Source organism: Ictalurus punctatus, chromosome 3 (assembly GCF_001660625.3).
Source record: "Ictalurus punctatus breed USDA103 chromosome 3, Coco_2.0, whole genome shotgun sequence".
Lineage (NCBI taxonomy): Eukaryota > Metazoa > Chordata > Actinopteri > Siluriformes > Ictaluridae > Ictalurus > Ictalurus punctatus.
Genome location: NC_030418.2, coordinates 25,062,224 through 25,078,719, shown reverse-complemented (window position 1 = coordinate 25,078,719; position 16,496 = coordinate 25,062,224). Strand labels below are relative to the sequence as shown.

The window sequence follows — 16,496 nt, the reverse complement described above, 5'->3', positions numbered from 1 at the left end:
ATTGCATTTTTGATTTTGGGTACTCGTTCATATGTAGGTCGGAATGTCCGGTACTTTTAGAACAATGGGTAGACCTATAACCCGGGATTGTTCTTCTGGTCTTTTATGTAGAACCCTTCAAAAAGGCTTCTTAGATGAACCCCTTCAGGAAGCCTAAAACACTATCCATAGAATGCATCAACCTGCCACCTTTTGAGAATAGAAAATGTGGATTGAAAAAGCAGATAGCATTTTATTTCTTTGGTGTCAAATGTAACACTATGTAACACTAAAGCAAATGGCAATAAACTAGAGAGACGAAGAGAGAAATACAATGGTGTATAAATAAGAAGTAAATGTTTCATTGAAATGAACATCTAATAGGAGTTTAATATATTGCTAATCTATTGCTGCATGAATAGTACTAGTCATCATTAATACATTACCCACCCACTACACACCCTTACACAAACACAAGCGAAGAGAAAGCCTGAAAAACTGTGTAAGGGACTGAGAAAAATAAAGGAATTGCAATATTTTTAGAAGCTAGCACTTCTTATTGTCAATCAAACTGCTTGTAATGCCTGGTATTTGTACCTCGTAATTGTACACTAGCATTCCCTCAGTGCGATTATCATGACATAAAAAATTAAAAATGGACAAAAAAAGCGAGTACTGGAAGAAAGAATAAAGGAGAAGAAAAAAAAAAAACTGAGGGTTGAGTCTGGGCTTGTGCACTTGTCATGTTGTATTAACATGCACAGTGATTGCAGTGACAAGACTGAGACACGGCTGGAGATCCCGTTTCACTAAAGGCCATGATTAATTCACGTCAGTCTCTCTATGTGTTTGTCCCAGTCAGGAAATTACTCATATTTAGAGGGTCTCGGAAGCACAAAAGTAAACAGGATGTGTTGTTTAATGCAGACACAAAGATGTAATTCTATTGTGATTGAAAAGTTATGATTTTGTACCAAGCTTTCAAAATACTTCCTGCTTAAATATTTATCTAATCCAGTAATTTATTGATCAGTACATCTCAAGTGGTCCACAAATTTTAAAGTTGCCAATATCAAATGTAGTAACATTTTAGACCCCATTGTCAAGCATAAGCTGTTGTTTGTCAATCATAAACATAATTACTGTAAAATACTGTTCATTTTTATGATTTGTTATGCTTATATTACATCTGTTTATTTCTCAAAATGCATGAATAAAGTAGGGCTTTCCACAGAATTCTACTAGCCCTAGATCTTAACAAGTTTGATCTCTAACTCACAATTGTTATAGTAAGAATGCTACTATAGAGGACTTATTGCTTTGAAAATTTCAGGTTTGTGTCTGGTCCCCCTCCAGAGATATTGAACATTCAAAAATGGTACTTTCTCACCCCCCATAAAAATAAATAAATAAGCAAAGTCTCAAACCTGAAATGTTCTGCATGCACGCTATACTTACCTAGGTACAAGAATGTGCAAAAAGTCCTAGGTACATGCAAATAAATGCTGTAGAAAATAATGTTTAATAATGTTTAATAAATTAAAGGTTTCTCCATTAAAATTAAATGCAAACAAATAATAAATGAAACAAGGGCAATATTTGGTATGACACCCCTTTGCTTTAAAAAAAAAAAGTAGTCTCAGTTAGAATTAGTGCAGTTTATAAGGAAATAAGCTGTAAGTTTTACAGCAACTTGCAGAACCAGCCACGATTCTTCTGGAGACTTTGACTGTCGTACTTGCTTCTTCTTTTTGCAGCAAAATCAATCCGCCTTCATTATGTATTTTTTGTATGAAAAGTGTCTCTTAGAACTTAATATACTGCTTTCTTTACTGACATACAAACATTTTTATGTAACATTTAATTTTATGCTAGAAAACTATTGTTTTTTCTAAACATTCTAAAATTCTTTTGTACTGACTCGACAATGTGGAAGTCATAAAATAAAAATCTAAAACAAAGTATGTATTAAAAAAATAGGGTGCCTAAGACTTTTGCACAGTACTGTATATACCTTATACTGTACTGTAGAGATGAGATTTTGTTCCAAGGAACTAGGACCACCCTGAGCCGAGATATTGAGCTATATGTTTCCGTAAACAGCTGTATAACCAAAAATTGTTCTGTGCCATGACACAAAGATGGCAGTCGTAGTGAAAGTGAAAAATAAAGAAAGAAAGAAAGAAACAAACAAAAAAAAAAAAAACGGTTGTTTTGCAGTGCCAATACTTCGAGGTAATCACTCAGAAAAATGGGAAAATTTAAAAAATGGTCAAGCAGTCTCCATTGGACCACTTGAGATGGAATGAACGTTATATAGTATGTTTAATATATTAAAATGATCAATAAAAAGAAAAAAACCCTACACTTTAGCAGATGTTGAATATTCACCTGTCCTTGCATCTTTCACAATATGGTTTACAATGAATGTTTGTTGAGATATACAGTATAATGCTGGCTATATCGAATTATGGATCATCTCTTTCTGGGGTTTTATTGGAGTGGACAGAGGCATGACTGTGGAATTAGATTTAGAGCAGACATTGAACTGCATGGCTTAATTAGAGCTTTTGCTCTCTCTCTCTCTCTCTCTCTCTCTCTCTCTCTCTCTCTCTCTCATTACTGCGACTCACATACACTTATCAACTCGACACTCACTTACTGGAGATATTACTATTATCATTACTATCCTCATTATCTCTTTCCCTGTCTTTCCATGTCTCTCTCTCACTCTCCATCACTCACTCCCATTTTCTCACTCCCTTTCTTTGCCCATGCAGTCTTTTCCTCATAATTACTTGTCACACATGTTTATCGGCTAGCCAGTCTTTTGTAGAGGATATTACTACTGTCATTACCATATTCACTGTCTTTCTCACCCTATTGCGTCCTCCTTTCTCGCTGTGTGTCTCCCTCACTCAGTGTCTCCTGCTGCCTGCTGTCCCACATGCACTCATACACACATAGTCTGGCTCTCATAATAGCCTGTCACATTTATCTACCAGTCCTGTCTTACAGATATTAGTATAATCATTACCATTCACTCTCCCCCCTACTCCTTTCCACCATAAGGTGAACTCATGGTTTCTTTCCTCTCATCTCCATTTTCTTTCTCCACACCTTTAGTATTCCCACTTTCTCTGCTTCTCAAACTTGGCAATAGTTTTGCAAAGTGCATACTAATCTGCCCAAATCTGTACAGACAGCAGATATTGCAATGCTCAGTGTTGAAACAATGAAGGCAGTACCACTCGATGCTCACGTCTGGGGCAGTTGGGAGAATTTGTCATGCAAAACCAGCTACTTTGGAAACAAACCAATTAATTATTTACAGGCTTCAGCAGAGCAAGAGAAACTTAATTTGCTGTTATCATAAGAGGCCTGTGCTTTCTGCACACATCAAGCAAGGGACTCCTATCTCTCTTAAGAAAAGCCTGGTCTCTGCACAATAACAGAGAAGGATGAACGTGCTAACTGAGGGCCATCGTTAATGAAATCCGGCAGGGTGTTCTAAAAGAAATAATGAAATGCTGCTTTGCTTCACATGGCCGGTAGTGATGCATGGTTACTGCCATGACAAATAATCAGACATGGTTTATGTGACGGACTCTTCATTAGTTATGTGTATTTTTTATTCATAAGTTTTAATTTATAAGGAGTATATTTATTATACACTCCTTATACCATTCTTGAAGGTGTTGATTAATCTTCTATAACAGCAGCTCTGACAGTATTGCCAGCTGTAATTCAAATTATATTAATGTGCTTGTATATTAATCTGTTGTCTTTTCTATACTAGACTCATGGGGCCTTCTATGAGAGTTAGTACACATAAAGAAAACATACAGTATATTTGTTCGAGGTTTGTAATAGTCGGTAGGTTTTCTTCCTTGGTAAAGTCTTGCAGACAAAGTTCTATGCACTTTCTGTTTTCTCATTTTTTGTCTTATTAACCAAGATGCTGGTGAGGGGGAAAACTGTTTATAGCTAATATAATATAAGTGATAATAGTAACTAAGTGTGTTCTCACATTAGGCGATCTGTAACATAACGTGCCCAGGCCCACTTGGAGTGGACTCAGGCACAGTGCGCATCTAGTGTGATCACTAACTGTGGGCGAGCACAGAACTCAAAACAAAATGATGCGATTGTCAGCTGCCTCCATAAAAATTTTCGGATATGTGTAGCACGATTAGTGAAAATCGCTGTGCTGTATAAGTGATAAATCTATTATGCAGTCTATTAGACATGTGAGAGGGTGTGTCACCGTGCCCCAAATAATAATAAACTTTATTTTATATAGCACCTTTATAAGTAACTTCTGAAGGTGCTTTACATAAAAAACACAATCATGTATAGATACAAACAATAAAAAATAAGCATACATACCAACAGTCAAACAAGAATTCAATAGTCAAGTAAAAGCTAACCTAAAAATGTATGTTTTAAGATAAGTAACGTTACGATGATGGACTCCATTATGTTGCGTTAGAACGCTTTTCTTTCCTGTTCTCAAAACAAAAAGCAGCATTGTAATGATTTAAGCGTGCTCAGGCCAGGAACGTTAAGTGTGAGTCCAGGCCAGCGGGGTAGTGGGGAAGGGGGACAATCATGCTTGGGAATGGTCCAACGCAACCGGGCCTGGTGTGAGTATGCCCTAACTTGCCTTGCAGATGTTTAACCACATTAAATAGAATGATACATGGTCAAAAAAACACAATACCACAGAATTGATTAATATTTTCCTATAACAGTGGTGTTTTTTAACCCATATACAATTTCATTTTAAAGTCATGATTTCATTATGAAAACAATGCACCATAAACATTTTTTTTAAAATTCCTTTCAGCCACATCTGTATTCACACTTGTCTTCTTTATTAGTGGGACAGTGGTGGCTTGGTGGTTAAGGCTCTGGGTTACTGATCGGAAGGTCAGGGGTTCAACCCCTGCCAGCCCTTGAACAAGGCCCTTAACCCTCTCTGCTCCCTCTCTGTATCATGGCTGACCCTGTGCACTGACCCCAGAAAAGAATTTCACTTTGCATATGTATATGTGATCAATAAAGACTCATTATCATTCCTCCTTCCCTCTGACAAAATATCAGGACTAATCAGTACTTTCTTGTTTCCCCCTTTTTTAAAACAGCAGAATAAGTCATCTGCAACATTGTACGTGTAGGATTAGGAGGTAAATACCTCATATTAGATTCATTTGTAATTCGACAAGCTCAATACACAATAACAGAGAGGTATGAATGTGCTATGTACAGGCAATAATTAATGAAAGCCAGCAGGGTGTTCAAAAAGAAATAATAAAAAGCTGCTTTGCTGTTACACCAACACAATCAGCTATGGTGTATGTGACAGACTCTTAAGCTTTTTAATTAAAAAGGTGAAAATACACACTCATACACACCATAGCATCACCCACCACTTTGAAGTCTCGTTCCCTTCAAGGGTTTGAGAGCAAAAGATGAATATGTGACGATGGAACAGAATGTCAGCTTTCATTTTTTGCTATTTACATCTAGATGTGTTAAACAGCTAGCACATGGCAACATGGTACCTTTAGTCTTAAAGTAAATTAAAATAAACAATTAAAGTCTGTCACATACCATCCCCTTCAAAAGTTATGGAATAGCAAGGCCAATTCTTTTGTTTCTGCTATACACTGAAGACATTTGGATTTGAGATAAAAAAATAAAAATAAAAAATCTATATGAGACAGTAGATCAGAATTTCAGGTTTAATTTCCTGATATTTACATATAGATGTGTTAAATAAGTTAGAACACGGCACCTTTGGTAGCAGACAAACCAAATTTTTGGTGGACAAAAGTATTGGAGCGGATAGCCTTAAAGTAAATACGATACTAATAACTAAGACTGACCCAAGGAATATACCATGATGGGAGTACACCTTTGTGCATTACTGTACACCATGCACACACACATTTACAACTAAGGGTAGTAAAACTAGGGGTTATACCTAGGGGTTTTGGGCATTGGAGGAATCTAGAAACATAGGGAGAACAAAGACAGAAACTCCACAGAGACAGTAACCCCAGCTCAGGATTGAACCTGCTGAGGATGGCCCCTCAGTTGATATGAACAGTCTTGCTACAATGGCTTAGGACTACAATTGCTATTATAGTTTTAGGACTGCTATTGCCATGAACTGTTTGGCACTCAGGTCTCCATCAGTCAACAAAATAAACTTCATGTAAAAACTACAATGAATTTCCTGGTTACACAATTGCTCTTTCTGACCATGTAGTACATAGAATTGTAAAAAAAAGATTTATTTATAATGCACTGTCTGGTGTCACCCAGTTGAGGATGGGTTCCCTTTCGCATCTGGTTCCTCTCAAGGTTTCTTCCCTCTGTTGTCTTAGGGAGTTTTTCCTTGCCACTGTTGCCTCTGGCTTGCTCATAAGGGATAAATTTATCAATTTTAAATTTATATCCTGAATCAATATATATCTGTAAAGCTGCTTTGTGACAGTGTCCACTGTTAAAAGTGCGATACAAATACAACTGAATTGAATTGAACCTGAGGGCCCTGGTGCTTTGAGACAGCAATACACCATGTGCCACCATGCCTGAACTAGCACTTTGCAGTACTTTTTTTTTTTTTTGAAAAAAAACAAGACAAGACACACAAACCCATAAAAGTTTTATTTAGAACCCTGCAAGTGATTGTTTCCCCATAACATTCTCTAAGAGAGCCGTGTTTCTTGAGATGTTTTAACTTAAGCTTAGGAACGATAAATCCATATGTCAAATGTCATCAATCTACATTTTTTGCCGACTAGAATAAAATCTGACAGATGAGAAGTGTCAGTTGAAGCAGTACACATCCATCAGAGAGAGGTAGTAATACTCTGTGAATTTTTTTATTCAGTGAGTTTCACTGTATGATCTGCCATCTGCAATTCTTCTAATCTCTCAGATGCTGTCTTATCTCATTGCAACCTGATCTCAAGAAAAACTTGTGCCAATTTGGAGTAATGAGGGTGATGAGGTTGAACTCTGTATGATATCATACAAACAAAGCTGTAAGAAAAAAACCACAGCCCTGGTTCAAACCTTGACCTTTATAAGATTTCATACAAAACAAGTTGTGAGCATAAAACCACATTGCTGTGTGGTTGTAGGACAGGACATCTGTACAGCCAACTTCATCAAAAACCTTCTGTTCATTTGATCAGAACTGCAATGCATTTATGACCAGAGTGTTCGAATGATCTAGAGAAGAGGGTGAGGAGGCCATTGTGTAATATACTATAAAGAGACTGAAAGGAGCATTGCACTGAAGAAGCACTGGTTTTATAGCTGTGACTATTATTTCCATGCTGGCTGTAATTATAGAACTGTGTCTTTTTTTCGTCTGTCTGTCTGTGTGTGTGTGTGTGTGTGTGTGTGTGTGTGTGTGTGTGTGTGTGTGTGTGTGTGTGTGTGTGTGTGTGTGTGTGTGTGTGTGTGTGTGTGTGTGTGTGTGTGTGTGTGTGTGTGTGTGTGTGTAGGAAGCTGTTCAATCAGAAAGAACAGAGAGACTGAGTGTCTAATCGACTTTCCCCTGCTTTCTGCCTTCATCAGCTTTTCCATGTCTGCCAGCAATATAGACAAATTAGCTTTAAGGCAATCAAAAGACAATTCAATTTATCACTTCCCTGCTCCCAACATCCAGTTTCCCTGCCTGGCAATAAAACTATAAGAAAGAAAGCAGCAGTAGCAATACGTGCTACAATTTCAGTAGTAATATTGTATCATTGTGTTGCTGAAGAAGGCCTGACAAATAGTAACTGTATGCGTGGGTACTGGTGTGCAATCCACTTCATATTCCCTTCCTTTTGACAAAAAAGCCAAAACTCCAATTAAATATGACTTCATAGTAAATAATCAGGAATCAGCGCTTGGATAACTACTTTATTTCAGTGATTTACCACAAACTCATTTCATCTCACACAAATGAGGAGATACGATTCAGAGGAGTTTCATTTCATGGCAAGTCATTCTGATTATTTCTTTTTATGAGAGGGAACCAAGAGGCTATTCAGTATACTAGAGCTTTATCATTAGGTATTTCAGCATCTTTTTAATTGGAAGTTTTTCTGTTTTTTTTTTTCTTCATTATGTCTGGGGTGTGAAAAGGAGCAGCCAGCAGCTTTCAGTTCAGAGTCTAGACTTACACACCACCGCAGCTTTCAAGCCTTTTTTACCATTCTGCTGGCGAGAGCTGTATAGTGCTGTATGATGGAGCTTGTAACGATTTCCAAACAATGTTAGGCTTCTTACACATCTCATCCAGGACTTTGGCAGAAAGTTTTTCACTAACAAAGCTTCTTCCTTTGTCCAAGCATAGCCTTGAGGTCCAAGAGCACTGCCCTTGTAAGGAGAAAAAAAAGGTGACAGCCTTTATTTCAATCTATTTCAGTAACAAAGCACATATGAAAAGCACCTTACAGTAGGTTCAGCCAACTCCAACTGAACCCTGAGTCTCTGAAACTTTTACAATACTGTGCCTTGCATAAGTATTCAGCCTCTGTTAACTCTTCTACATTCTGTAGTGTTACCAGTTGGAATCGCAATGGACATAGTTGATATTTGTACCATTTGTCTAACATAAGAGGGTGCAAAATATTTCCTGTATTGTGACTCATTGAAACAAAAAACATATTTGATTGCTGAATTATTATTCACAATCCTTAGTTGAACCACCTGTGTCTACAAAATTGCTCAAGCTATGTCAAATTGTATGGAAACCACTGGTGAGCAGGAATTTTCACACATCAGAGTATAGTCAGAGTATGGTCATCAGAGATCATGTGATACTTCAATTGCATACACATTGAATCCATTAAATGAATCATGTGACTTCTGAAGGCAACTAGTTCCACCACAATTAACTGAGTGGTTTCAAAGAGGCAAATACTTATGCAATCACAACGTTTATTATTTTTTTAATATATAAATGAGCTTGCCAACTATATTTATTTTCCCCTGCACTTCAGTTTTATGGGATATTATATACAGTATATACTGTAGATTCATGAGATCCCAATTAAGTTTGTTTCAGTTCCAGGTTGTAACACTACAAATGTTCAGTGGAGGTGAGTACTTAGCAAGGCACTGTATTTATATATTAAGCAGCATGTAATGCCCATATGTAATATATTTCTTGTATTGTTGCTTGTATATCATGCTTCCTCTTCATCATGCTCCTGTTTCCATACTATGGTTTGTATAACTTCCAGCAGACTGTCTGCTGTCCATACGTTTTTGTTGCAATTCACAACTGATCATGAAATGAGTCTTTTCTTGAACTTTTCTTTATCTTTTTCTTTTCTTTTCATTTTTTCCTTGACTAATTGCTGTACTTGAATCAGGTTCTCATATAAATCTGTGATTTATTGAATAGATGTACTATAGAGATGTTTTTAATTTCATTCATTAGTTATATGAATCATTCTAAAGGAAAATGGAAAAATGGCCCCAACTATAGAATGAGTGACACGTCTTTTTCTTCTCTGGCAGATAGCCAAGGACATAGCTATCAAAAAATATTAGTGCTTGTGTGCACTATGTGTGCAGTGCATTGAACCAATCCTATTGAAGGTTATGGACTCGGTTGACTGTCTGGTGGCTTGGCGCTTGTTCTGAATTTTTTCCCTCAGTTCAGCCCGTAGTCTTGTCCTTGAGACATGTCTAGCAAAGCTTATTAGTTTCTGAACTGTTTATAAGATATTGCATTTCTTCAAAAAAATAAACTTTTCAAATACAGATGATGACGACGACAACAACAGGGTATTTATGTTCAAGGAAGTGGAGAACATACATACAATTGGGGTTGGTTTAGAAGACGAATATGTCTATGTGTCTATGTTCGAAAAATGTGCGAATTAAATTTTTTTGTAGAAAGAAATTCAAATGAGCATCTCTGTCTTGAATATTATCACATTACCAAGCATATTAAATTATTCTCACATTTTGTCTGTCCTGGATGAAGTTTCTGTACCGCTTATCCTACACAGGGTCACGGGTAGCCTGGAACCTATCCCAGGGGACTTGGGGCACGAGGCGGGGGACACCCTGGACAGGGTACCAATTCATTGCAGAGTACGATCGCACACACACTCGCACACCCATTCACACACTACAGACAATCTGGAAATGCCAATCAGCCTACAATGCATGTCTTTGGACTCGGGGTGGAAACCAGAGTACCTGGAGGAAACCCCTAAAGAACGGGAAGAACATGCAAACTCCACGCACACGGGGTGGAGGCAGGAATCGAACCCCCATCCTTGGAGGCGTGAGGCAAACTTGCTAACCACTAAGTCACCGTACCCCATGGTAGGGTTCATATTTAGTAAAAACAAACAAACAAACAAACAAACAAAAACCATCTTTCAGTTTAGACCACACCCACATCAAGTTATGTGAGTGCAGATAAACAGTAGACAGCATCATATCCTTGTTTTCCTCACTGACTTTATTGTTGTATGGATTGGACACTTGTATGAATCTTCTCTATTCTTTAAAGTTTTGCATCCTTACAAATCTGTCAATCTACTAATAACTAAATGTATTAGGTTGTATTTCAAATGTTAAACACATTTAATGTGTTTAAATGGGACCTATTATGCAAAAAAATAAAAAATAAAAAATAAAAAATCACTTTTAAATGGTGTTTGAACATAAATGTGTTGGCAGTGTGTGTATACAACCACCCTACAATGGTAAAAATCCACCCACTCCTTTTTTTATATTCCCCATAATTCATAAACAGTGTCTCAAAATGAGCCATTTTCATTTTCACCCTAAATAGATGTCACATTGGAATAAGCTCCACCCAGGGACTCTGCCCTATTAGCATAGCTCCTCCCCTGAGTGAGCTGCACATAGTCCGCCATGTTCTTCGTGCTGGATAGTGATATAGTGATAAGAAGAATGTCTCAGCTTCGTAAGCTTTGTAAGTGTTCTGTTAGAATCACTGTAAAAATGAACATAAGAGTCTTCATGTACTCCCGGCATCAGAGCCACTCAAGACGCAGTGGAGAAGTTTTATTTTTGAAGGAAATGTGGCCCCCCCCAAAAAAAAAAAAAAAAAAATCTAAAATCATTTTACACCAGACTGCTTTGTGAAGGAGGGTCAATTTGCAAGGATTTGCTTAAAAACTTGATTCTCAAGCATGGATCAGTACCTATCCAGAAGTCATATCGCACTTTATATTTTTTAAATGTTTGCAAATCACCTTTCCGAATGAGCTTGTTAGCAAATTCCATGGCTAATGTTACCATTGTCTCTGATTGTATTCACGGAGACCACAGCTATGTCGTCATTTTTTTTAACCCGAAAACACCTTTATTAAGCACAATACAATAAGGTGATTGTCTTTTTGAAAACTGTAGGTTTTGTGTGATTCATTTTACTCCAGACTGCTTTGGGAATGAGCCTGTTAACAGATACCACGGCTAATGTAGTATCCAAAGCACAAGCTGTTCTACTCAGGAAAGGGGGCAGGGAGAAGCAGCTCATTTGCATTTAAAGAGACACACACCAAAAACAGCGTGTTTTTGCTTCCAGCAAAAAAGAGGCATTTTCAACATGCTATAATAAATGACCTGTGGGGTATGTTGAGCTGAAACTTCAGACACATTCTGGGGACACCCGAGACTTATATTACATCTTGTAAAAAGGCTTAAAATAGGTCTCCTTTAAGTAATTGTTAAATTCAACTCTTTCTCTCCTGAGCTGTATTCATCCGTTTCTTAATTTCCCTAATTAGCCCTGTCACTCTCTATATAAAACTCCTAGCAGCCTCATGTTCATTCCTCATGTTCCATGTCTTCATTCACCATTATTTTTATGTAAAACAAGTGCCTTGTTTCTTCTTTATTTGATTAGTAAGTAAAGCACTGAAATGAAAACTGCATCCAACATGTTAAATGCTCTTGTTTTACACTGCAGTTTAATTTGCACACAGTCTTCCCCAGCTTTTAATCCTGCAAGCTAAACAGATCTCAGTGAATTCTTTTTACATATTAAAAGTGATTTCAAAATATCATGGTTTAGGATTACCACTTATGTGATTCTTCTGTAATATTTCGTAAGAGAGTAATTACTTTTATGGTTCCTTTAGAGAGATTAGTAGAACAGAGAGAAAGTGTAGCAGACCACCACAAATCCTCTTACAATGTCTGTGGTGTTTCGTTCAAATTCTAATTAGTTAAAGCTGATCTAACTAATATTGTCAAGACATTGATCAACTGCATTAGAGAATAAGGTGTGTTAGATGTGAGGTATAACTGAACTCAGTGGGAAGGTTGATCTGTCAGTGGAGGGTTAGCAACCATTAATGTAGAGGCCTGAAGTAGTACAAAGTTGTTTTTTTTTGATGAACAGGATCATTCAGAAGTAAATCCTTTATAAACTGGGCAAGAGCTTGGGAAATGGTGTTTAAAACAATATGATGCTTGTTCTGAGAGATTACAATGTCTGAGTGTATAGACGATGTTTTCCTTTTTATTTTCATCTATTTTCTTGGTGATATATGAGCACCAGATGAACTCTCTCTGTATTAGTTTTGAAATTTTATAAGCATAATTTCCTAGTAGAGGTGAACATTTTAATGGCATCATCCACAAATCTATGAAAAATATTCACAAATACACACACACACACACATACACACACACACACACACACACACACACACACACACACACACACACACACACACACACACACACACACACAGTGCCCTCCACTAATATTGGCACCCTTGGTGAATATGAGAAAAGAAGCCTGTGAAAAATCGTCTTTATTGTTTAACTTTTTCATCTTTTGTTCAAAACAATTCACAAAAATTCTCTGCTCTCAGGGATAAATGAATATATGCTTTATTAAATATAGGTGTGCAACAATTATTGGCATCCTTTTAGTCAATACTTTGTGCTACCTCCCTTTGCTAAGATAACAGCTCTGAGTTTTCTCCTATAATGCCTGATGAGGTTGGAAAATACATGGCAAGGAATCTGAGACCATTCCTCCAAACAGAATCTCTCCACATCCTTCAAATTTCGAGATCCATGCTGGTGGGCTCTCCTCTTCAGTTCACCCAACAGCTTTTCTATGGGTTTCAAGTCAGGAGACTGGGATGGCCATAGCAGGACCTTGATTTTATGTTCAGTAAACCATTTTTGTGTTGATTTTGATGTATGTTTTGGAATATTTGTCCTGTTGGAAGATCCAACCACAGCCCATTTGAAGCTTTCTGGCAGTCAGGTTTTCTGGCAGTCAGGTTTTCATTTAACATCTGTGGAGATGGTTGCCAGAGCCATATCACCCTGCAGTTCTCACCTGGTTTCCCACTGAAGCTAAGTAGGGTTGAGCCTGGCCAGTACCTGGGAGGGAGACCTCCTGGGGAAAATTAAGGTTGGTGTTGGAAGTGGTATTAGGGAGGCCAGGGGGTGCTCAATGTGCAGGTCCCAATGGGAATATATTTCAAATATATTTCTCATATATATACATATACATTTAGGTATATACATATAAATTTGTGCGAAATGTGTCTGTACTATTTCTAAGAAATATTACCCTATGAAGATCCATGTACAAGAAGGACTCATTTTAGTGCCTGTACTGCCTGATATCCTTAATTTAGTCAAAAATATTTGAAGTTTTTAATTTATTATTAGAGATGAAAATGTATAAACCTTCATGTTCATAGAAAGAGGTAAAGGTCTCTATTTTAATACAGTGTAACAATCTCACTCATTATATTTCTGACTCAGACACATACTGTCCCTCTGCAGTGTTCTGTTTTCTCTGATGTCTGAAACAAGGCTTTGCCCTTAAAGAGCAAGATTAAAAAAAGAAAAGAAAGAAAAGAATTTCATTCACTCCTGTTGAATGTGAAATTTAAATAACCACATTGTTGAGTCTCTTTTCAGTACTCGAATGAAACACTTCACCTGTAGCCACTGCTAAAGTGGCTCTATGGTAAAAAGGATAAAACAGACAATAGAAAATTAACTAGATGTCTAGGAATGAATTGTTCAGTGTAAGATACAGTGGTGCTTGACAGTTTGTGAACCTTTTAGAATTTTCTATATATCTGAATAAATATAAGACATCATCAGATTTTCACATGAGTCCTAAACGTAGACTAAGAGAACCCAATTAAACAATTGAGACAAAAATATTATACTTGGTCATTTGTTTATTGAGGAAAATTATCCAATATTACATATCTGTGAGTAGAAAATGGATGTGAACTTCTAGGATTAGCAGTTTAATTTGAAGGTGAAATTAGAGTCAAGTGTTTTCAATCAATGGGTTGACAATCAGGTGTTAGTGAGAGCCCTTTATTATTTAAAGAGCAGGGATATATCAAAGTCTGATCTTTACAACACATGTTTGTGGAAGTGTTTCATGGCATGAACAAATGAGATTTGAGTTGTTGAAGCTCATGGGGCTGGAAAAAGAGTTTAGATTCCAACAATCCACAGTCAGACAGATATCAGGAAATTTAACACTGTTACCCTCCTCAGGAGTGGTTGACCAACAAAGATCACTCCAAGAGCAAGAAGTATAATAGTCCACAAAGTCACAAAGTAGGCAGGGTAACTTCTAAGCAACTAAAGGCCCCTCTCACACTGGCTAATGTTAGTGTTCATGAGTAATTAGGAGAACACTGAACAACAATGGTGTTCATGGTAGGGTCGCAATGAGAAAGCCACTGCTCTTCAAAAAGAACAATGCTACATGTCTGCAATTTGCTAAAGACCACCTGGACAAGTACTGAGTTTTGTACTGAAGAATGGGCCAAAATTGTTCCAAGCCGATGTTCAGGACTGAGCAACAGTTACCAGAAACATTTAGTTGCAGTTATTGCTGCACAAGGGGGTCACACCAGATACTGAAAGCAAAGGTTCACATACCTTTGCAACTCACAGATATGTAATATTGGATCATTTATCAGTAAATAAATGACCCAGTATAATATTTTTGTCTCACTTAGCGTTCCGACAGCCTGCTGGCTGCAATGTTATTAGGAGAACTTTGCCATTTACACAGCTATATGTAGTACATAGGTATTCATGCAATATGCCATTGGAAAGATAAGAATCTTTTGATTTGAGTCATATAAACCATTCAAAGATACAATCACAACAGCATCTACAATCAACATCTCTCTCAGACCACCAACATACAAGCAAACAAACATGAAATGGAGGCAACTCACCCTTGAAGCTTCATAGTAACCCACTGATCCATAACATCCCAAAAAGACAGTCTTGTTACACTGGGAAAAGGTCCAACCAATCCAATTATGTGAAATATTTAGTCCAAAACAAATTTTACATCAGTAAATCCCCACAGACTGCTTCTGAGTTATCTAAATTATCTTGGAAGATCAAGTTTTCACCTTATCTAGATCCCCTATGTCTTGCTTCATGGGTGAGTTTCAGCACTTCAACTTAAAAGTCCCTCTGTAAAGCTGTGTAACCAGTGGCATGAAAGCGCAAAAATGGTGCACAAAAGGTTTCAATTATGAATATACATATGACTATACATTATGTAGATTGCTGGATATGTGATATGATAATTATAAGAAAAATCTAGAGTAAATGGTTTGCACTTATAGTAGCAGCCTTTTTATCCTACGTACGTGTACATGGTTACCAAGGGCCCTTTGGAGTATCCAAAAGGTTTTGGTAAACATTTTTTTTGATAAAAACGCATGGACATGCCCTTAGAAACACATGTGTAAAATTATATATATATATATATATATAATATATATATATATATATATATATATATATATATATATATATATATATATATATATATATATATATATATATATATATATTTGGTATTGATATCAAATTTGAACATGGACTAGAAAAGGCTTCATGCTGTGGTCCAAATGTGTTTTCCAGCTAATAGCTCCCAGCTGTAGTCATCTGCAGGCATCTGTATGCAAAAAAACCCAAAACAACCCAAAATCATTCAAACTTCTATTACTCAATACCAGTAGCACTTACAGTGATTATGACTTCTGAAGAAAAAACTTCAGAGTGTCACCTTTAAAAGAGACAAAAACCATGCATGTGCTCCAAATGGTTCAAGAACAGCTTTAATTTTTACTTTGGGTATGCCTTGGATAGGCGTTTTAGGCTAATTTTACAGAAACTCTAAGAGGTTAACGGGGTTTTCTTTATCTACTTTTAGGACTTTTTGATTATTGAAATTTTGATTATGTTTTAGGTCATATTTATGCAGAAATATAGAAATTTCTAAAGGGTTCACAAAAGTTCAAGCACCACTGTACTTAATTAAATAGAAATCAGAGACTGTGCCCCTAGTAAAAATAAAATGTAACTTTGCTGAGACTTTTTTTTTTTTTTTTTTTTTACTGAAAGTGAATTGGCTTTGTAAATCTCTCTCCTGTTGAAATTTTAGGTATTTGGCTGTTTGCACATTTGGCAACAGTGAATAT

General features: G+C 36.7%; 1 protein-coding gene and 1 long non-coding RNA gene across 2 annotated transcripts in view; one reads left to right on the top strand and one right to left on the bottom strand.

The window, feature by feature from the left end:
* dntt (deoxynucleotidyltransferase, terminal) overlaps positions 1 to 16,496 on the top strand; it is a 131,507-nt gene that overhangs the window by 101,135 nt on the left and 13,876 nt on the right. The window lies entirely within an intron of this gene.
* LOC108262833 (uncharacterized) lies at positions 7,896 to 15,656 on the bottom strand. Its single transcript, XR_001812027.3, has 2 exons — positions 15,234 to 15,656; positions 7,896 to 8,367 (listed from the first exon to the last, which is right to left on the bottom strand). It is a non-coding gene; the product is annotated as an uncharacterized LOC108262833 (long non-coding RNA).